This window comes from Acartia tonsa, chromosome 1 (genome assembly GCF_053477335.1).
Source record: "Acartia tonsa isolate MP-2025a chromosome 1, ASM5347733v1, whole genome shotgun sequence".
In the NCBI taxonomy this organism is placed as follows: Eukaryota; Metazoa; Arthropoda; class Copepoda; order Calanoida; family Acartiidae; genus Acartia; species Acartia tonsa.
In genome coordinates, this window is record NC_137260.1 from 19,711,311 (window position 1) to 19,735,562 (window position 24,252).

At 29.6% G+C, this 24,252-nt stretch overlaps 1 long non-coding RNA gene across 1 annotated transcript; it reads right to left on the minus strand.

The window, feature by feature from the left end:
• Nucleotides 1-22,950: 22,950 nt before the first annotated feature.
• LOC145314531 (uncharacterized) lies at nt 22,951-24,032 on the minus strand. Its single transcript, XR_013877800.1, has 3 exons — nt 23,925-24,032; nt 23,306-23,444; nt 22,951-22,997 (listed from the first exon to the last, which is right to left on the minus strand). It is a non-coding gene; the product is annotated as an uncharacterized LOC145314531 (long non-coding RNA).
• Between the last annotated feature and the right edge of the window lie 220 nt (nt 24,033-24,252).

Genomic DNA, 24,252 nt, shown 5'->3' on the forward strand with positions numbered 1-24,252 from the left:
GGTTAGGTAGCCCCCACCCCCCAAAAAAAGAAAAGTTCCTCCCAAATTTTTTCTTACATTTTTCTTAAATCTAAAACTAAAAATATGGGTAATCGAAAGTCCCCAAAGTTGTTAAATCAACAAATGAGATAACATTATTATAAAACTTTGGGGACTAGTTTAATAATTAGCCCATTGTCCCCTCTTTCTTTTGACAATATGATTATTAAACTTTGGGTCATTATTCCCTACTTTGGGTACTTATTCTCAACTCAGTGCAACATTAGGATGTAAGAACATTAGCGAGGCTGGCCTCACAGGCTAAAACAATGATAACCCTGACAGAAGAAGACTCAACCGAGAATCTTGCTGGACAGTATCATTTAATTTTATCAGGGAGGGAGGGGACATTGGGCTGTTAATTACACTGGTCCCCAAAGTTTTATAATGACATTTTCTCATTCGTTAGTTCAACAACTTTGGGGACTTTTAATAAATTAAGATTGGTTGAGTGTTCAAACATTTTAACCAATAATTTCTACAGAAGGGGTAATTTTGTGTGCCATCATTGGTTATGTACATCTATTCATCAATCATTGTCTTATCCCTTTGTATCCCTGAGTATCATTTCATATAATGCTATTTTGTTCAGGGATCTATATGGATAAGAAGGGCCGATAAATTGTTGTTGTATATCCCCAATGATGACACACAAAATAGAAACATCTGTAGAATGAAATAAGTGGTTGAAATGTATGACCACTCAACTTTATGAACCAACAAATAAAAATACAATAAATGTAAATGGCAAGCCAACAAACAAGGAAATGTTATTATAAAACTTTGGGGAGTAGTGTATTAAAAAGCCCATGGTTTCTTTCCCTCCCTGTATTTTGTTTTTTACTAGGGGCTACTCCCTGGCCCTAGAAGCCTCTAATGGGGGAGGGGTGAATCAATTTTAGGTCCATAAAGAAAAGGTAAAAAGACAGAGCAGCAGTAGGCACCATTTTTAATTTCTATAGTTATGACGCCAGGTCAGTCTGAGATTTGAACCTATCACCTCCACGTCGACAAGCAGATGTGCTATGTGTTGAGCCACAATTGCGGTTACTTCAATATATAGATAGTGAAGTCTAAGTTTTAAAAGAAAAACTAAAAATTTATATAGTTGGAGAAAAAAAATTGCATTGTATCCTTTTAGATTTTATTTTATTTAGTTTTTTCTAGATATTCACATTTGTGGTTAAATTTACAAGCATTTTGATAGGTTTGCCATTATTGTGGCTTAACCCTTACAGATCAAGAGAGGGGGCTCCAAAAGCCCCCTACCCCCCTCTAGTTTTTTTAATGTCATTTTTTTGTAGGTAAGATAGAAAGCTGTGACTTCATGACTTTTTAAGTTTGGTAATTATTAGGGTTGGGCCGGATATCCGGCCATTTTCAATATCCGGCCGGATACCGGATATTGAAACTATCCGGCCGGATATCCGGCTCTATAGTTTTTTATACTTTACACCAAAAATCTCTGCTTTTTAAAATCTTAAATGGCTATAATTTTCTTATTATTGAAGCTAGAAGAACATTTTTTCTAAATAAGTTTAACTTTATGTAAATTTATATAAGATTTCTGAAGAAATTTTTTTTTACTAATTTAATATCTGGTAATTTTGCCGGTTATCCGGCCGGATATTCGGTAATTTGACCGGATAACCGGATATTTGCCGGATATCCGGCGTTGGCCGGATATCCGGCCGGTTACCGGATATCCGGCATTTTAAATCAGCCGGATATCCGGTATCCGGTATCCGGCCAAAAAAGTATCCGGCCCAACCCTAGTAATTATACGTCGGAAGGAGTTGATCTGAACCTAGTAATAGTGTCTAACTTTTTATCTTTGTGACGTAACAAAAATCCATCTCTGTTTAGGGGTTTCCTTTCCCACCTCCTCTCTCATCCTTCGATTTTTGTTACGTCACAAAGATAAAAAGTTAGACACTATTACTAGGTTCAGTTGATCTTATAAGGATATCTGGTCTGTGTCGGCCGTGGTGTCCGGTCAAAGTTGGTTAGGTGGCACCAAAATTATAAAAATTCTAAATAAATCTTCATTTCTATATTATAAATTTTGTGTATAAGGTAGAGACCTAAATTTTTTTGGTGAATACTTAGATATCAATGAACATCTGAGTAAAGTGGTGTTAAGACCATTTGACCGTTTGACCGCTCCCTGACCCATTTCATGACCAATTTGTTGTCCGTCTTATACTATAGACATATGTCATGAATTTTGTGGCTTCTGTTACAGCTAGAGACCTATAATTTTTTTTGTTAAATCCTTGAGGAATAATGAACTTCTGTAAATAGTAAGGTCATGACCGTTTGACCACTCATTGATTGATTTTCTATTTACTACCTGTAGTTTTGCAGTTTTTAAGCTGCCAGTTGCTGAAATTTAAAACAGCTCTAGACCAGCTAATTTTTGTATGTAGTCTAAGAGATATAAGTTTTCCGGAATTTTAATGTAGGGAGTAGATTTGAAATCTGCATCAAATTTTAAGGATTTTTTATAAAATTCGTTTTTTGTAAAATTTTTTATCTAAAAGCGAAAATACATTTTAAGTTAATTAATTTTGACCAATAGGATAGGTGGATTTTAAACTACCTGCGCTCTAATTGGTTGAATGATGTACGACATCCAATCAGAGCGCAGATTTTTTAAATCCACCAACCACAGATGCCAAAATTAATTAACTTAATTTGTATTTCCGCTTTTAGATAAAGAATTATACAAAAAACGAATTTTATAAAAAATCCTTAAAATTTGATGCAGATTTCAAATCTACTCCCTACATTAAAATTCCGGAAAACTTATATCTCTTAATGTAGTCTATTATTGTGATCATAAACAGATAAAAATATTAAAGGGAGTGTGAACGTAAAAATTTCTCAAATTTTCTAAGCACATTTCACTACACGGATCAACAAAAATGTCCTATTAACAAAAATATCCAGAAATAATGCCTTGATTTTATGGTATTTTGGGAGTGAAAAAGGAAAAAAAGGGAAAATCTGAACGTTTTTGTTTCTTATAATGTTTGTAGGGATATTTAACTTGTCATATATAGTTGAAACAATTTACTTACTGTTAAAGATTTATTTTATGACATAAAATTACCAATTAGTTTTTTAATAACGTAGTAATTAGGTAATAAAGATCTATTTTAAATTCGTATTATTGACAAAAAAATACCTCACTGTCTAAAAAGGGTTAAATCTCAAAGGTTATTTAAGATAATAATATCCTTTTCTATTGTTTTGGACAGTATATAACCCACTTTGGAGAATTAGTTTACACTTTTATCAGACTATTTATAAAGAAATATTGCAACTTTATTATTTACAAATTTGTAATTAAAGGTGGGCGAGAGATGGGCCATCTAAAGTTACTTGGATACTAATTAAAAACCTGTTTCTAGCTTTGTTATTGTATTTGGTTTTCAATAAAAAATATTGCTTATTTTATCAATTTCTAAGTAACTATACATTGGTTCAAAGCAAGGATTATGTTAAAAGTCAGCTTACTAGATATTCAATCTCATAATAAATAGATTTTAAACATAGTAATTTCCCTAAACAACCTTAATCTTAAGCTAAATTCAAATATTCAAAGTTGTATTAATCAAATATTGTAAAAATACCTGGCAAATTGATTACTCTCAATTTAATTTTTATTGTGGTATGATTTAGTCTACATTTTATTCCTATTCGTCAAATTAAGTAATTGGGGACTTAGACATCCTACATTTATTATCACATTAAACTTTTTAAGGAGGTTTTCTTCTTAGAACAGTTAAAAATGAAAATCATTTGATTAATTTTTTTAAATAAAAAAACAAACAAAAAATTAATATTTTAAAAATCAATATAATTTTTAAAATCTAAATAAAAAAAAACATAAATATATGATGTATAATAAGGCGGGTTCATATTGTAATTAGACAAAGAGGGGATATGCAACAGATAAAATATAAGGAATCGATGAAAGATTTTGCTTATTTGGCTTATATACCAAATCATGCTATTTTTTGATAGATTACTTATAAGCAATCAATGAAAGTTTTGGCTTATTTGGCTTATATACTAAATCATTCAAGTTTTTGATAAATTACTTACAAGCAATCAATGAAAATGATTGCTTATTTGGCTTATATACCAAATCATGCAATTTTTTTTTTATAAATTCCTTATAAGCAATCAATCACAATAAAAGCTAATTTGGCTTATATACCAAATCATCCAATTTGTTGATAAATTACTTACGAGCAATCAATCACAATAAATGCTTATTTGGCTTATATACCAAATCATGCAATTTTTGGATAAATTACTTATAAGCAATCAATCACATTTGTTGCTTATATCAGCCAAATCTTCTCTTTTTTTCATAAACTGCTTACAGGAAGGAAGGGATTACTTATAAGCAATCAATGAAAGTTTTGTCTTATTTGGCTTATATACCAAATCATGCTATTTTTTGATGGATTACTTATAAGCAATCAATGAAAGTTTTGGCTTATTTGGCTTATATACTAAATCATATAAGTTTTTGATAAGTTACTTACAAGCAATCAATGAAAATGATTGCTTATTTGGCTTATATACCAAATCATGCAATTTTTTGATAAATTACTTATAAGTAATCAATCACAATAAATGCTTATTTGGCTTATATTCCAAATCATCCAATTTTTTGATATATTACTTATAAGCAATGAATCACAATATATGCTTATTTGTCTTATATACCAAATCATGCTATTTTTTGATAAATTACTTATAAGCAATCAATGAAAGTTTTGGCTTATTTGGCTTATATATCAAATCATGCAATTTTTTGATAGATTACTTACAAGCAATCAATGAAAATGATTGCTTATTTGGCTTATATACCAAATCATGCTATTTTTTTCATAAATTACTTATAAGCAATCAATGAAAATGATTGCTTATTTGGCTTATATACCAAATCATGCTATTTTTTCATAAATTACTTATAAGCAATCAATGAAAATTTTGGCTTATTTGGCTTATATACCAAATAATGCTATTTTTTCATAAATGACTTACAAACAGTCTATCACAATAAATGCTTATTTGGCTTGTATACCAAATCATGCAATTTATTGATAGATTACTTATAAGCAATCAATCACATTAAATCTTTATTTGGCTTGTATACCAAATCATGCTATTTTTTGATAGATTACTTATAAGCAATCAATCACACTTAGTGCTTATTTGGCTTGTATACCAAATCATGCAATTTTTTGAAAAATTACTTACAAGCAATCAATTACAATAAATGCTTATTTACCAAATCATGCTATTTTTTCATAAATCACTTACAAGCAATCAATCACAATAAATGCTTATTTGGCTTATATAGCAAATCATACAATTTTTTGATATATTACTTATAAGCAATCAATGAAAATGCAAATTACTTATAAGTAATCAATCACAATAAATGCTTATTTGGCTTATATACCAAATCATGCAATTTTTTGATAAACTACTTATAAGCAATCAATGAAAGTTTTGGCTTATTTGGCTTATATACCAAATCATGCAATTTTTTGATAGATTACTTATAAGCAATCAATGAAAATTTTGGCTTATTTGGCTTATATACCAAATCATACAATTTTTTGATAGATTACTTATAGGCAATCAATCACAATAAATGCTTATTTGGCTTATATACCAAATCATCCAATTTGTTGATAAATTACTTACGAGCAATCAATCACAATAAATGCTTATTTGGCTTATATACCAAATCATGCAATTTTTGGATAAATTACTTATAAGCAATCAATCACATTTGTTGCTTATTTGGCTTATATCAGCCAAATCTTCTCTTTTTTTCATAAACTGCTTACAGGAAGGAAGGGATTAATTATTACTCCTCCTTCTTTTTCTTCACTTCAACTTATATAAGCCACTTTTACTGTAAATGACTGAGTATTTATTTACTCCACCCTCTTTTATCTCACAAGTAAGACCAAATTGTTGTAGAATGCTGATATAAGTAAGCAATTAGTATTCTTTATGGCTTATCAGTAATTTACCACAAAAATGGCACAATGGCACATTTAAGTAAGCCAAAAAAAATGTTAATTGCTTACTTACACGTTTTGAGATTACTAGGGGGAATGATGTAACACACACAATTTTTGGATGTGAATTTAAAGTCTTTTTTTCTTTTTACATTGAGTACATTTACTAAATACTAAATTATTATGTGTCTTTTATGTTGGGTTAAATTTTTAGCTTTTAGAGTTTGAAATACAACAACTTTTACTTGAGCCGTTGCATGCACCTAGTATCTAAAGACCAAATGGAAAGTTAGGATTGAAAAGTGTTATAACAGTTTTTAAGGCAGTTAATTTTTAATAATACTAATCTGAAATTTTGAGCAGTTGTTTTTATTTTGTTTATATTGATATCTCTTACGGTTTCGCAGATAAAAGGAAGACTACACGACCCCTCTCCCCCATAAATAGAGATTTTTGGGAAAACCACAGAATAGGGTTAAGCATTGATGAAGGGTAATAGAAATCTGAAAATAAAATTACGCAAAATTTATACAGTTGACGCCAATTTCTGATCTCAAAACGCGTTTTTAAAAAAATGCAACATATATTAATAGCTATTAAAACAATTTTCAAGCTTAACTTTTATGTTATTAGGATAACAATTAAATAAATAATATTTTTACGATATGCAATTCGTGATCAACCACCTAATTAAAAAAAAAGCAAGACATAGCTTTTATTTTAAGATATACCAGGGACAACGCCTCTTAGAAGCCTCTAGGTGTTTTTAAGTTGGGAGGGGGATAAGTCAACCGCCCTTCTACTTTTTAATTTGAGTTTTAATATGTAATATTAAAAAAATGGGGGGGGGGGGATTTTAAATTGGGAAGGTAGAGATACGCTCTCCCAAAATAATTAAATACCTTCCTTAAAAAAGATAATTGCAAAAGAAATCAAATCGGTTCAGCGGTAAGCGAGATACTTTGCTACAGAACAAAAACTTATATTATAATACCATATTCGAATATTAAAGACGACTTTTAACAATTTTTATGAGTTCTTTGAAAGTTATAACACTTATAATGCCTATACACTAAATTTCAATTAAATTGTCGTCTTTAAACGGACTTTCTGGTAACTAATAATTCATGCCAAGTTTGAAATCGATGGGAAAATTATAACATGCCCAAATCAACGAAAAGAGATATCCAGCGTATATCAATAACAAAATATATTTTTTTCATAAATTACGAAACCTATTCGTGGTTTTTAGCTGTCGTTGGGGGCAACATATAGAAAATTGACGGCCTCTCCATTTGTCACAAAAATAATATTTAAGATTTATTTTACTTCTTGGTTTTACCTTATATCTGAGAGATATCCGCTGCAGAAAGACCAACATACGGACAGACTGACCTGAAAAGCTTATAAAAAGCTTAGTTTTTCGAAAAAGTAATTAATCATCTAGATTTTATAATATTTTAAATTTATTCTGTAACTAAAACTAAAAAGATTAAAAACCATACAAAATAAATGCATAATGAACATTGAACAAGGATATTATCAGCCATAAAAGCAGACCTGACTCGCAAGACGGTTAGACTTAATCATAATTATAAAGTTTCTTTGTCTATAAAATAATGTAAGAGACAGTAAAAACAAGGATGACAACATCCATAAAAGAAAAGCTCTATAATCAGAATTGGAAGGACAAAAGAACAACAACTCTAGTAGTGTCTAAACGAAATTGTACATTCATTTCTTGCAAAATTGTTTGAATATTGTATTCAGTAAAAGGACTTTAATTTTAAAAGCGAAGCTTTTCTATAATTAGAGTTGGTCCGTTGTATGTACATCCGTCCGTAAAGGTTAGCTTTTTTGTTAATTTAGGCATTTTAGAATTATCAAATCGATTTCAAACTTTGCATGGTGATTCCTTTAGTAGTTAGGTACAATTTACATTACCTGATTGTCCGTAAATCCATTGTAAACATGTTGATTTTTTAAAACTTTAAAAAAATAACTGTTATGGATGACGGACCGACCCTAATTATACAATAGCTTCATTTTTAAAAGGTAATTTATTTTTTGTTTATATAAGATATATTTGTAATCATAGGTACACGATAATCTAACTTACCTTTAAAAACAACATTTATAATCAATTATTACTTAAATGAAATTGAACAAGAAAAATTATTTTAATGTCAGCTTAAGCCTTAATTTCTTGAACAGTAGCCAAATAACGAAACAGCGCTAATAAGTTTTGGAATAGATAATCCAGAAAAATCCAGTTCAAAGGGGAATGCATAAAGAGATGGGGCGAATCGAACCGAAAATAGATATGATGGACATCTTCCTTCATCTAAGCATGATCCTAATGATCGAACAGATATCGTTCTATTTTTTTATTATAGATTATTAAGATTTGAACATTTAAAACAATTGTTATTTTTCTCTTTTTAATCTACCGCTATGTCTCTGAAACTAAGCTAAGGTTAATATTTTGATAGTAAAATTGGAAATGAATATAAAATGAAGGTTGTGTTTGCAGATACAAATTTATTCACAAATAGGCACCAGGTCCGGATTTTTTATTCAAATAAAACTTATTTGCCGCCAACTTTTTGTTTGAAAAAATAATTGCAACTTTTTAGTATTATATTAATCGCTTTATTTAAGGGTATTACATTAAAGGACATTATAAATAAAAACGGCAAAATGATGTATGCAAGTATTGTAAAAACAACGTAATAACAATGGATTTTGAAAATACCTGGATGTTATAAAAAGGGTAAAATTGTCGTCAATTTAGGTTGCTAACATGGCCATCATTTATTGGTCAGTTCGTTCATCCAATAGGTGGGGAGAGGATGGAGTAAAGGGGTTGGGTGGAGAGAATAGTTAGTTTAGCCATGTAAAAGATTCATTTTATTAGAATACATGAAAATTTTGTGTAACAACCAGGTAACATATCCATTCTAATAAAAGTAAAATAAAAACACAGATTGAAATGAAGTTTTAAGTAGTTCTTCAGAATAGTTATTCACGTTTATGTTTGTCTGCCAAAGACACATATGACTCTTAAAGTCTTAATATGTTGATAGCTGAAAATTAACAAGGATGACAACATCCATAAAAGCGAACCACTGAAACGGTAGGACAAACGGACATTAACACTTGTATAGTGTTAGAACTTAATTATCATAATATAAATTTATAAGATTCAAAGCAAAATTGTAAGTAAATTTGTTGAAAAACTGCTTGATACAGGATAACTTTTATGGACATTTTAGGACTTGATTAAAGAGTTGCTTCGCTTATTACATTATACTTTGTTGGTCCAGGAATCAATATACCAAAAATCAGATCAATCCGATGATTAGATCACATAAAAATTTGTTTTTAAAAAAGTAAAAAATCAACATGTTTAAAATGAACGTACGGACGTTTTGGTAATGATTATAGAGTTGCTACGCTTACTAAAGCGTACCTAACTACTAAAAGAATCACCATGCAAAATTTGAAATCGATAGGACAATTCTAACATGCCTAAATTAACGAAAAAAGCTATCCGTTACGGACGGACGGACCGACCCTAATTATAGAAAAGCTTCGCTTTTAAAAAGAAAATTAGTAAACAGTACTCCAATGCAATATGTTTGTATTTTTTTATCCATCAAATTTGTGGTTTAATTAAGACTAAATATTTGAATTGATGTTTATCACTTATTTAGAATTTACTTTATTTTTAACCAAGTTTTCCTATTGCTTTATAGCCAATAGTTTATTTAGTTTTAATAAGTGTTTGCATTTTACAAGGCAGCTAAATGCTAGTTTACAGTGCATTTTAGTATATCTATGATTGCATATAGACTTTAATAATATGTACATTTATATACATTGTACAATACATAGCTTAATTTTTAAAACAAAATTTCTGATTTTCAAATCTAGAGAACTTAGCTTTTTAGTTTGTCCTGATATCTTATATGATTTAGGGAAGAAGGTCGCCAAATAAGCACCCCCCCCCCCCCTCCATCCACTAGTAACAATTCTCTAAGGGTAATTTATATTATACGAACACATATTATCAGAGTCTTTACATGTCCAGAGTCCTACTATTCCATTACTGAAATTTCATAACCTTTTAATATTATATAATGGCAGTATAGGGAATATTTTTCAATCTAATACAACAGGGTTCAATGGAGTAGTAATGGAATCTGAAATTCTGCTGTCATTGTTTAAAATATGACCACTTAACTGATTTGTAGAAGTTCTATATAAATATATTGACAGGTTTGTCTTGTGATCAGAGTCTCCCCCCACCCCACAAAAAAAGGCGAGAGGGGTGCCAAGGTAAAAAGCCACCCCCCCCCCTTAAATTAAATGGGATGGGGTGAAAAATTTGCGTGCTTCGCCCCTCATTGCAGAGCCCTACCCAAGACATTGCTTGTGACTATATATTTTAAAATCTAATGAATTATTAATTCTATAGTAATTGTATAATTCTAAACAATGACCTTTGCTAATGTTTATCTTTTATATTTCGAAGATATATGCATGATTAAAGCTGTTTTTAGTCAGCTACTATATAATATTTTACATAGTGACATTCTTGGTAAGTTGCAAAAATAAAATACCTGAAATTAAACATGTATATATGATGTGACCTATTTTAAACATAAAGGAATTTAACAACTTCTCATTTTATTAAGAAGACCCTACCAATCTAAACTATGTGTTTACTGTCAGATAATTCTTTACTTTAATTTCTAACTCTTCAATTTAATTATCAATAATACTCATTAATATATATTTATCGTATGGTAGCTTAGACAATTGTCCATAGCTAGAAAATTACAAACTAAGTTCTTATTTTGAAGGCCCAGAAGGGGATAGAGGCCCGACCAAACAAACCATGGATTGTTAACCCTATGATTTGGATAAATTTTTAAGAATGTTTTTTTATTATATGATACATGTGTTTTCATTATGGATAGGAGGCCGTTTTAATCCAGCGGAAAGGAAATGAATTCGAACACATCCCAGTACCAAATTATTTCCTTGATAATGGGAAATTGTTGAAAAATTTGAATCAGGTTTATAGGATATTATATTAGAAAATTCGAACACATTTTCAAAGCACATTTTATTGGAAAATCAATAAGTTTAATACTTGATGTGGCTTTTAAAGTGATTCTCTAACATGTGATAACATACAACTTTGTAATTATAAAATGGTTCAATTAAGTTTGAAGATATTTGTACTTGGTCTGAGCAATTTGCAAATCCTTTAACATGCTAATTTCAATACCACAGACATTGAAAATAAAATCAATTAAAAGAAAAAAGGAAAAACGTGCTAGGTCGGGTATTTGTTACTGTCCAACATAAAGACTGTGACAATAAGAATATAGAGTTACTATGCTCTTGAAAATAGAATAATATTTATTTGAATACGTAAACAATAACAGCTAAGATTCGAGCAAATTAAAAGAGTACAATATCCGGTAATAATAAAAGTGTATGTCAATTAGACCAAACAAAAAAACATATCTCTATAGAAGCAAAGTCTCAATTGTAAAACTTAAAAACTAAAGGTCAAAACTCTACCAAAGTGTTTCTTATGCAAAGTTTAAAAACGACGCAGCAATTAAAAAAAAAACAAGTTTGCAAAATTATATATTCTTAAGTTCTTATTTAAGTTGATAAAAAGCTATGAGATTCATATGAGTACATACTACATATGCCACTACTTATTAATTATGCTACAAATATTATTTTGTCCCAAAAGATTCTTAATAATGCTAAAAAAAGTTTATTAACCATTAAAAACAAATACTACATTATGGTAGGTTGAATTCTTATTGATAAAAGATTGTAATACTATAGGCGAATAGTAACTTTTAATGTGCAAAATCTTATATGTAACTGTTCTTACACAGCCATTATAGTAATTACAATACCATCATCCAAGCCAAAACTTAGATGCATTTTAAAAACAGCCAAAAATTTATATTATAATTATATGTCAAATATTATAACTTTTAATTTTAATGAGTGTAAAACAACCGATGAATTCGAACCTTATTAATATCTAAAAATTTTAGTGGTTTAGCTAATTCTAAATATTAAGCGTTAATGTAAGATTAACTGGAAATATGTCCAGGATTGTAATTTAAATGGATATAAATTCAATGCACAAATTCGATGTCTCTGTCTAATCTTATAAAAGGACAGTCCAAAGTATTATTATATCTAGCTAATCATGTCCAAAAAAACTAGTTTATCATCAATGGGCGGTGTAGCTATAAATTTTTTTATGATTTCTTTTAATTGACCAATTTATTGCCAAAAGTTCCAGTATGGCTTCAAAACCGATTAATATCCTCTGTATTAGAACCAGTTATCAGCCATACTTAAAGATCGTATATAGCATCGTATTACAGACAATTTTCTACGAATATTAGAATGAGAAATTTATTTTAATATCCGTGGAAAGCTATCTATAACACGATGCTGTATATAGCTAACACTTAAATCTTTGTGATGGTCTTGCTGAAAGTACATTTATGTGTCTAAATAATCTGTATTAGTTCATACTTAATGCAATGTTTAGTGGTATCTTATTCTGTTTTGTTATTTAAAAATTCTTGTTCTTTCCAAGAAGATTGTCAAAAGTACAAAAATGAAGTATTAAAAGAAGAACATTGTGTGTTATAGGACGTCCTTTGTCTTATGTTGCAAAAACATATAGATATATTTATATAAAGAAAGTATGTATTCACAAACCCAATTTTTTAAATATACAACAAACTATTGTCAATCAGTTATCTTAATATATAAGACAATTGTAATAAATATTTGTTTCTCCAATGATGATAAACCAAATTACCAATTATGATTGTCAAAAGTTTGTAAACTAATAATTTGAAAAAATACCCCTCCAAAATAAAAAAAATTTGCGGCGCGCTTCGCGCGCCATTTTACCCCCCCCCCAAAAAAAAAAAAGAATTACCCCCCCTTTAAAAAATTTAACCCCTCCAAAATAAAAAGCTTGGACGCCCCTGATAAAAAGGGTCTTTTTTTGGCATAATTCTATAAAGTTAGGTGTTGGGTTGTAGTCAAATGCTCTTATTAAGTCAAAGTGTTCTTAATTATAACCAAATGAATATATATAAAATGGTGAATGATAAAGAAAAAAAATACGGAATTACGGGAAAAAATGACCCTCTTTTTGAATTAATTTTAAAGGACGTTTAAAGAGTTAACCTATGTTTATACAGAGATGGAAAAAGGTTGAGTGTTGGTTTAATATGGAGACAAAATGGAAATAAATGTTTCTCTAGAGAATTACTTTTTCTGCTCCCGCCACCCTACATCTTATACATCTTACATTCAGAGCAGTTTGAAAAGTCATCCAAATACAATACAAATTGGATTTAATGTCAGTATAAAGTAGGCAGGATGCTCCTGATTCCAGGTATGCCTGACAAGGGCTTTCCAAAAATTTCAATTCTTCTTTGAGTTAGATTTTCAAAAATCTTTAAAATCAAACCTAGAATTTTGATGATTCTTCATGTATTCAAAAGAATATTTTAATGAACCTTGCGTATTGGTGTCTTTTCTTACCTTAAAATAGCAACTCACAATAGGATCCATAGGATAAAACAAATGGGACAAATTTGAATTTTTTGGCCGAAAAAACCTGAATGACGTCTTATTAGAATAATAGACTATTATGATATGACGTCATTTGGGTTTCTTCGGCCAAAAGTTTGTAGATTTATCCTCTACAAATGTTCTATGAAGAGCTTCCATACTTGTGTTTTTACTTTGATAGAACCAACATAGGAACATATAAACATCTAATTCACAAATTCTTAACCACAAATAGTGTCAAGGCAAAAATCATAGAGGGAGGGGACATTGGACGATTTATTAAATCAGTCCCCAAAGTTTTATAGAACGTTTTCTTATTCGTTGGCTTAACCGCTTCAGGGACTTTTATTGAATTTTGATTAGTTGTTTCACTTAGTTAGGTATTTAAATTACTAATTGTAATCTACAGAAGGTTTAACTTTCTTATCATCATTGGGGATGAACATGAATGTATCGGTATAAGTATTTAAATAAAAATGCCGACAGTAGCTGTTGATGTATTACTATGCAGTATAAGTATCTTAATTGACAAATGTACAATCTCTAGGACAAACCAATCTATAAACATACTAGTAGCTATGTATCAAGTGGTTCCGTATTATAAGGGGAAGGAGCCTAAAACCATACTAAGACTTAAATCTTAAAATGAAATAACTTAAAACCATCCAAGGACCTATGTGTAACCTCTCAAAATGAAGAACTCAATCTCTACAGTAGTAATCAATATCATAAGCTGCAGACAAAAAGAACCTTACCACTGTATATATTGTAGGATAGTAACTGGGTAACTTATGATAATTTTTTTTTGAATTATACTCATTACCTAGATGGTTAACGACATATTGAAGAATATACCTAAATGTTAAAATAGAAGCACTACTAACTAACAGTAATAAAGCTGGCAGTTGAACCCAAGTAATCAGGTCACATGATGTAAAAACCTGTGAATGCCTGTAAATCTAGACATAGAAACAATACAAAATACACTCTTAAGCATATTCAGCAGGAACAAGGGAAGGTCTGTCTGACCAACAAGTCTATTAAAATCATGCAACCTAATCACAAAACCTTCATTAGTGTGTAATATTATGAATTTGAGCGTGGTACATCCCTTGAGAATGACGCCAAGCGCATTGTGTACACTCTCTCTGTTTTTATTTTGATTACGCAAGGTGAAGGTGTTTGACAATGAGAGAATGTTTTTTGAATGATAGAATTGTCCACCGTAGCTAAAACACGTCCAAGATCTCCCTGCTTTTAATAGATACAAAGATAGTTTTTTACCTGTACCTTATAATCTAAGTTCTTCTTTTCTGGAAATCTTTACAGGAAAGATTTATTTATGTTTTAATATGCCCTTGGCTACTAGAGGCGCATCCCTAAGTTTTGTCATAACAAAATTTTGTCTATCTGTAATGAAGGATGTCGCTAACCGATGAACCGACATGGTTCTCCTTTAAATGTAGCATCTTATATTTTTAAATTTGGTAAAGTCTTATGTTTGATAGAAAAGATATCTTGAACGAGTGAAACAAGTTTTGGGAAAGTTTCTATAGTTTATCAAAAAAATACAAAACTCGACACATAATTATGTTGAAATTGTATGAAAAAGCGCAAATACTTTCTTTATTTAATAGCTAATTTCATATAATTTCAGGTTTACTAACTTAAGGACAGCTGGGATTAAACAAGAACAATTTACTGTCCATAAAAAGCGTATCAAAAAATGGCAAATAAAAAGAAAAAAGTAAAGCTTGCCATGTAATCTATCCTTAAATCCCTGAGTATAAAAGATTGTTGACACTAACTATACAATGTCACTTATGTCTGGCGGGTTTTTTGTCTTTCACTTTATGCATTATTCTGTCTTATTTTGCAGCCTTACATCTTTTAATTAGAAAACATTTACTATTTTATCACTTTATAGCGGCTACAAACGCCCCTAGAGGCCTCTAGGAGTGATTTCTCTTTGTAAGTTGGTGGTATTATCCCGCTAAAAAAATCATAAACTTTCCCAGGACCAATGAGAAGCCACATTGCAAAGGAAAACCATATCGGTTCAGTGGTTAGCGTGATCCTTCTGGATCGACACATACACAGAGATCCTTTCACTTTAAAATAATTATCAACACTTTCTGTGTTCCAATATCTACATGTAAATGTCTTTTGTAGCATGACCACAGACCAACGGACCTTGTAATTTAAATCTGAATGATCATTAATATTAACATGATACCGATTGTTAGATAATCTTTTTTTAAATCTGATGTCTTTCCTACAAAAGAACCTAAAAAATCAAGTTTTACAGAAAGACATGCATATGAACATTATTCAAATTAAAGAGTAGTTTCTCTTCTAATAAATATCCTGTATTTAATTCAAAATGGGTGGCTAGTTAGTATGTATGCTACAGTACATCGTAAATAATTGAAAAACATTATGTAACATTAATTTAATTTACTAAGTAAACAGTTAAATTGACTAAACTTCCTCACATTTTTAATCCAGAATAATACAGGGTGTTTAAAAGGAAGGCAGCTATCTTTTTATTTTAAATATACAAAATTTTCGTCGATGAATTCTTAAATAAAAGGAATAATTTTGACCAAAATTTGATTATTTAAAAATAGCTAATTTTTAATTGTTTATTTTCATCTATAATTGTTCATTAACTTTACCCTGTAAAAAATGAATAAAGGACAGAGAATTTTGCTTTAAAAACCCAGAAATCTAACAGAAGCAAAACAACTCTAAAATGGTACAACGTTATTTGTACTTTCATGCATGCTTTGTATATGTGTTGGTGCTGAAGTCATGGAAGACCTAATCCTAAAAAAATACTTGTTATAGCTGACTAATTATAGGAATGGAATAAGAAAAAACTGCCCTAATCCAAATGTGTACAGTGTACATGTGCTAGTCAATAATGTGGTCGAATTGTTCCAGTACCGTGTTTCCATGATCAATTAAGCGATTAGAGATAGAGACTTCCTATATTACAGAAACATTCGATGCGAGTTCTTTTTCTCAATTTGTTTTTGAAGAAAGTGTCGAACTATGACGTCAGAAAAAAATAACATTTAACCAATAAGAAGCCAGTATTCACTGTGGTAAAATACATAGCGGCCTCTCATTGGTTAATTGTTAATTTTTTCTGACGTCATAGTTCAACACTTTTACTGTTTTCGTTTTTGAATCTCTAACTCCTAAAGTAACTAATAATAGACGATAATAATATTTATTTTAAAAATTGTAAAAATACACTGAAAAAAAGTACTTTACCAGAAAAGTAGGACGATTAAAGATGAAAAATAAACACGAACCACACGCTCCATTTGGCAAACAAAGAAATTTTTAGATCGGGTTAACGATTCTAAAAAGAAAAAATATTGTTTTCTTAATTTGTCTTTGATATTAATTATTGTACAAATCTAGTTTTTTTTTTATCAGTTCGTTTGTAACGCGTTATGAAAATTGTGATTTTCTCGGCTGCTATTTAAGTAAGGCGACTAAAATTTTTTGGTCAAGATTTCTTGTACCAATGATCATTAGCTTGTTTTTGCCGTGCTTAAAAGAAATAAATACTTATATCTAAATAGGTTTTGTGAGTTTTTATAATTTATGTTTTTTTTAAACTTACAACAACACATTCTAGCCTTAAAAAATAACTTCTCATATCTTTTACTTTGACTTTAGTAAGCTCTGTTCTATCAATGGATATTAAGAATATATGTCGCTGGTCCGACACACAGAAGAAATAAGTAAATTTCAGTTCATTAATCATTTTCATAAAATACCAAAACTTGAAAAGAAAAAACAGGGCCTAACAGTGGGCGTAAAGTGGACTTTCTAAGCTTCTACACTAGATAATGCTCTTTTTAAAAGGATCTTATTAAATTATAATGGCAAATTGATTGTAACAATTTTTATGAAGTTCACCTATGATGAAAGAGTAAGAACTATATGTATATTATGTAAAATAGTTAGGTGTGACTATTTTTGATATTATAGTGCAATACTTATTTATCATACCAATATGAAAACCAGGGCACGACAGCCGTGACTAAGCCTCAAATTTAAACCAGTTAGAAATCTTTTTTAATAGAAAGATTGCAATATCAGGTTTAGACTTCCAGCTGATTTTTAAAACTGAAAATAGTTGATATCCCTGAGACTTACCTGCGGCTGATGCGCACTTATGAAAACCCCAGTGACTTAGATTTTTAATTTTGTCCACATATAGACCAATGCCCTCTGTTCATAGTAATTGCACATGCATATTATATCTGTCTGTCAAATAAAGGATTTACATACATTGTAACATTTAAACAACACTGTGAAAATATATATATTTTATTATATTCTCCATATACAATCCACTGTGGTAAAATTCTGGACATTACCAATTTCAGACTATATTTTACTGTCAAAGAAATAAGATAAACTGAAAATATTACTTTCCTCTATTTCTTGCTGTTACCTAGAGTGGTGTTCCCATCAAATAGCATAGTTTTAACTGATTAAATTAGCAGATTTTTTGGGTTCTCAAATACAAGTTTAATGAAATGCATTCGTCTAAATTATGATAAAATTTAATATACAAAGAAGAATTTTTTATAGAACCTACATTTTCGTTTTTTTCAAGAGTGCAATTTATCAGGATTTTTGTTGGTTTGTATACTCACTTTGCCTCAAAGTATCTGAATGTTTACTTTGTCTGCTTTTAGTTTTTATTTAATTCATTTCTCAACCCACTTTTCTATTTGTTTTGATGCCTTCATATAAATTTAAGAGGCATAATCATATTTATATCAAGCAGTAATTAAGCTACAATATGAGATGCAAAACTACCTGTAATACAGATTGGTAAAGCTATGTTGACGTGAAGATAGGTATAGTTACTTGTTTTGATAACTCGATTATACTACAGGGAGTAAGGGAGGGGACAATGGGCAGTTAATTCAATTTTATAGTTGTGACCCTTTAAGGTTGAAAACCCAGATATTTCCAGATAAAACAAGTATTTGCAATATAGCAACCTTTAGTGGAAATTTTTGACTTTTTGAATTGTTTTTAATTCGAAATGCACCATCCTTAAACTGATGCTATACTACAAGCCTTTAATTCTAGAGATCAAAACCCTTGTTTACAATTCATTTCCATAATTGTTATTATTAAAACTTCGGAAAATTAAGGAAAAATACCATTTTACTTTTACAACATCTTCTCCCAAATTTTTTTATTGTATTTATTAAAAAGCTTAGACATGAAAAAGCCTTTAAATAATTATATTACAAAACTTACTAAAACAATTACCTTCCTACAGAACTTTTAACTCAAGTTATTTCATTTAACGAAATAAAAATGAGATACCTTGCGTCAAAATTTCATACTACATAAATAAAATAGTTGAGAACATAAGTACATCTTAATTTTAAAGATCTTAAGGTTAAAGTAACATATCTTAGGATAACTGGTAGCTGCGCTCCTAGCATCCAGGACAGAAAAATGAAATAACACCATCTTGAGATTTTAATGATAAACAAACCTTGAACAACTCAGGACTTCGTGAATTTTCCCTAAAATTTTAAAATTAATCGGATCATTAATTACAGAAATATCAAGCTAAAGACAAAAAACTTTTGCCTTTACATTAAATCAATAAGAAACATCTAACATGTCTAAAGTAACGAAAAGAGCTAACCGTTACGGACGTACAAATGTGCGGGACCTAATTATAGGAAGGCTTTGCTCATAATAACTAATAATCTTAATGTAATTTCTTTCTACAACGCACTAATCGGAATGAATTAACATTAAACAAGAATTAGATATAAAAAATGTAATGATTCAATTTACAAAATAATTTTCAAAATCAAAATATTCTGTCTGCTTGTTATTGTTTATCTTTTTGTTGACGCGCTAGTTTGCCGCGAGATTATGCATGATTTTGCGTGACGTCATTCATAATTGGTCCCCAAGATTGGTTAGAAACTGCTAAATCCTTGCATGTTCCCTTTAAGCCAGTCCCCAAAGTCTGAGACTCCTAAAAATTGAATATTCGATCCATTGTCCCCTCCCTTACTCCCTGATTATACTACCTAATTATAATAATAAATATGGGTTGATAAATCTAAAAAAATTGAAATTTTATCCTAGGAAAATTATTTGATAAATATTATATTTTTAGACCTAAATATATAGAATTACCAAATAAATGTCTCTTGAAGGCCAAAATAAATCAAACTTACAGAAATTAAAATCCACTTACCAGGAAGACCAACAATAAGGAAAACAAGTTTGTACATTTGTAACTGTTAACTTTTATAATATAACAGGATTTGTAGTTATTCAGTATTCAAGAGGACTTTTACAACAAAATGTTTTTACTTTAAATTGAAAGAAATGAATAAAAGTATAAGCATTTTATTTTTTAAATGCACAACAATCTAGTTGTTACTATTGATCATTAAAACCACAATTAAAATTGAAAATAGAGATGTTAAAATTTCAGAATTATGAAAATCTTACTGACCTATATCTTAATATTGAAATATCTTTCTATTTTGTCTGGTGTATGTATGTATATGTGTAAGTGTGTGTCAACGGATTTATCTATTTTTCATTCAAAAAAAAATTAGAGGTTGTTAAATAGATCAATAATTTACATCGATGAAATCTTTTAAAAAGAAATCTATTTGTCAATAAAGAGCTTTTTATTAATATGGTGAATACATTTATACCATTTATGGTTTTTTTTGTCTGACTATAAAATAAAATATCATATTCATACCTATTCATTTATTTAAATAGTTGTGCCTTTTTTGGGCCAAACAATTATTATATCGTCTGTGATGCTATTTTTACTCCTATAAATAGAGCGTTAATAGATTAGAATAGGTCTGTGAACTAAAATTTATCATCTACCTTAAAAATCTGTTATTTGAAATATATTATAAAAGTTTTTGATATACTGGATATGATTTCTCCTTCTCGCCAACCCGTCATAAAACTTTCACCGTCAATGAGATTTAGACACATTCACCTTCCTATTTTATTCTATATTGTGGCCTAAAAATTAGAATTTTGACAATATTTTACTTAAACTTGGATCTCTTAGGAACATTATAAAAAATATAAAAAACAGAATATTTAAAATATTAATAAAGGGCAGCTTAGTTTTGAAGTTTATTGATTTACTGACGGTTAAACGTATCCAAAAACAGCAGCAGTGGATGACATGATCAAAAAATTAAGCAACTGGGCTGCAGATTTTTAGGTTTCAGTGCCCAATTGGTATTCATCATGCTGCATATGTATGCATAGCACATAAATGTAAATTTTACCTGTGACAAATGTCGATGAAATATGAGGAAAAGTTTATGTTTAATTGATTTAAATATTATATTTTACTAGTTTTAAGTACTTCTGGTACCAGAAGTTTAGGTACGATTATACTATCATAGTTTTTAAGCACTTAACTTTAAGATAGGTACGAGTTTGAGTTTATTCAAGTCATTGGTGTTTTAAAACGGCAACTAATAATTATTTGATTCAAGAGTGATAACCTTGGTATAAAAACAAGCATATTTTTTTGGCACGTGTTACTTTTTAAAATACCTAGCAAAAGAGACATATACATTGATACAATATTTAATCTGTTTATAAATGCTAAATCTAAAATATAATAGTAAATCTGATAAAGATTTATTTACACATTAAAGAATGTTTCAATAAAATATCTAATCTAACTTAATTCTTTTATAGATAGACTTATTTCTAAGATGATAAGCAGGCCAGGAGGACAACAGTTCAGATCCAGGCAAACTTCTTGATCTTCTTTCCGAAAATGAGAATTTATCTTGTGTGGCAACTGCGCTAATTTCAGTAGCTTGGTCGGAACTTGTGTTGTTTCGCATCGGGGATATGGCAACAGAAAGAATTATTTTTTTAAACTCAAAGATCTTTTTTGATGGTAGTTTTAAGCTTAAACTACAGAATATAATTTCTTGTATTTATTCGAAACCGATTAATATCCGGTGGATTAGAACCGGTCCTCAGACATACGAAAAAACTATGTCTAGCATCGTATCATATCCAGCTTTCTACGAATATAAAAATGCACAAGCATAAGATTAAAACAAGTTTTTTAGCCGTGCCTTCGGCATCTCGGGGCTAAAAAACTGCTTTCAATCTTATAATTATATATTTTATATCCGTGGAATGCTGTTTATGATACAATGCGAGAAATAACTATTCTAAAATTTTATCTTATAAACATGCTTTTTGTAGTTATTTGTAGTTTCGCTTCTGAATCTTACGTCAGAGTATATTACTCATGAAAAGTATGTAGATAATATCTAAGCAAAGTGTACTTAATGCCACCCGTTTTTGATTGGTGGAAAAGTTTAAAACGTTGCCATATCCTTTTCCCTTGGACTGTTTTCATTAGAAACAATTCCATTATTAGAACCATCTTGTCTGTCTCCAGTTTCTTTTTTTTTATTGGTTTTCTTATATACTTTGTTTTGTTTCATATTGATAATCTGTCGGATGGGAAATGGTCCTTTAGAAGTTCTTATGCTCTGCATTAAGAAAAGATAAAGATTATATCTTGCTAAGCAGGGTAATGAATTATAATATAGAGAATTTAAACAATTTAAATCTCGGTTGTTTAAAAAATTATCGCTATCTTTATTATGAGTCAACACTTTTTTGCTGATTTTATAATCCTTATACTAAAGTAACGTGATGTCTGTTTGTCTGTGTGTTTGTACCGAAGGATATCGCTAATCGCTGAACCGATCGGGTTCTCCTTAACAGGGTAGCTTCTCATAGGTCCTGGGAAGTGGGACCCACCACCCTCCCAAGAGAAATAGAAATTATATTTAATTTTTTTTCTTTTAAAATCTAAAATAAAAAATTGGGTTATCAAATTCGCCTCTCCCCTCTAGGGGCGTAGCCGCAAGTAAAGAATATATTGTCAATGAATTTGATAAAAACTATTTACGCAAAAAGTGATAAGAAGTGGGGATATTTTTTTCATGTACGATTTCTCAGGAGATACTTTCCAGCAAACCTTACCTGAATCTATAAGAATCTTCACTGTAAAGGAGAACAATACTGGTCCAAATAGTTAGCGAAATCTTAAGCAATAGACAGACATCCAGTTACTTTTATATAATTATAATCTTTATAAATTTTCCTTGTTTCTAAGTTGGGTTTTAGTATGTGGTTTCTTTGTCTGTTTCCCTTTTATTGAAAGAAAGGAATAAGAAAACCGAGGATTTTTGGATATGTCAAAGATCATGTCTTAATGAAAAACTAAATTATAATTTTAAAATACTATTTTTAAAGTGATGGAATTTTTAAACAAATTACAAATGAACCATAGAGAATTCCCTTGGCAGCACTAACAAAGTGTATTTATACTAAAAGAGCAAAAAAAAACAATTACTTTGAATCCTTGTTATCTTCACAGCTAGGTAAAAAGTAAGTTTTGATTATGCAAAATATTTTAGGATTAATCCTAATCCATTTATTTATCCCTTTATTCATGCCTGCAAGTAAAGAATTTATTTTTTCTCCTCTTACTTTTGTGGTTGTTGAATTTGGCTTATCCTGTTTTGCAGTTGACTTATTTCTTGTGGCACTTTTCGGTTTCCGTGTCATTTTTCTTACAGGGCCTTTAACTCGTTTCTTAAAATACAAACATGAGAAAGTCCTTAAAAAATGTAATTATGTAATAAAAAGAATATTAAGAATATTGAACATAAAAAGCTAGAGGCTATGTAATAAGGAAGCTTAAGGAAGTAGTAGAAAAGTATTGCTATCCAAAGACTTTAATTAAGAATATAAAGTAGCCTAAACCTTTCTAATAATCTGCCAAATATTGTAGATCTTAAATAGAACTTTTCATATGCGAGTTGAATTGGGATAAAAAAATATAAACAAAGGATAATAAATGGAGAAACACAGCTCATAACAATAACGAAATTAATTCGGAAAAAAATCACGAAACCTATACGTGTTTTTCAGCTGTCGTTGGGGGGCAACATATAGTAAAATTGACGACCTCTCCATTTGCCCCCCAAATATTATTTTAGATTTAATTCCCTTGTTGGTTATACCTCATTCCTGGGAGAAACATATATTAAAGAATTAAAAATTAACATATACCTTATTTGATCTTTTCCCGTTTCCTTTAATTTTGGACATTTTAGTCTATAAAGTAATCACAATACTATTTTAATTTATCTAGTTATTCAAAAGCTTGACAGATTTTTTCAAAAAATGTTCGAGGATTTTTATTTTCTTTTTTAAAATAAAGTAAACTACACTAGTACACAACCTATCCAAATAAATGCAATTATTTGCTTGTTTCAGAAAAATATTAATTCATATAAGTGTTTGATTTGGTCAAAGCTTATTCATAATTATCAAAGACTAGGATGTTTGTCATAAAGTAGTGAAGTAGTTGTTTGCACTCTACGCTTTGGTTGGGAAA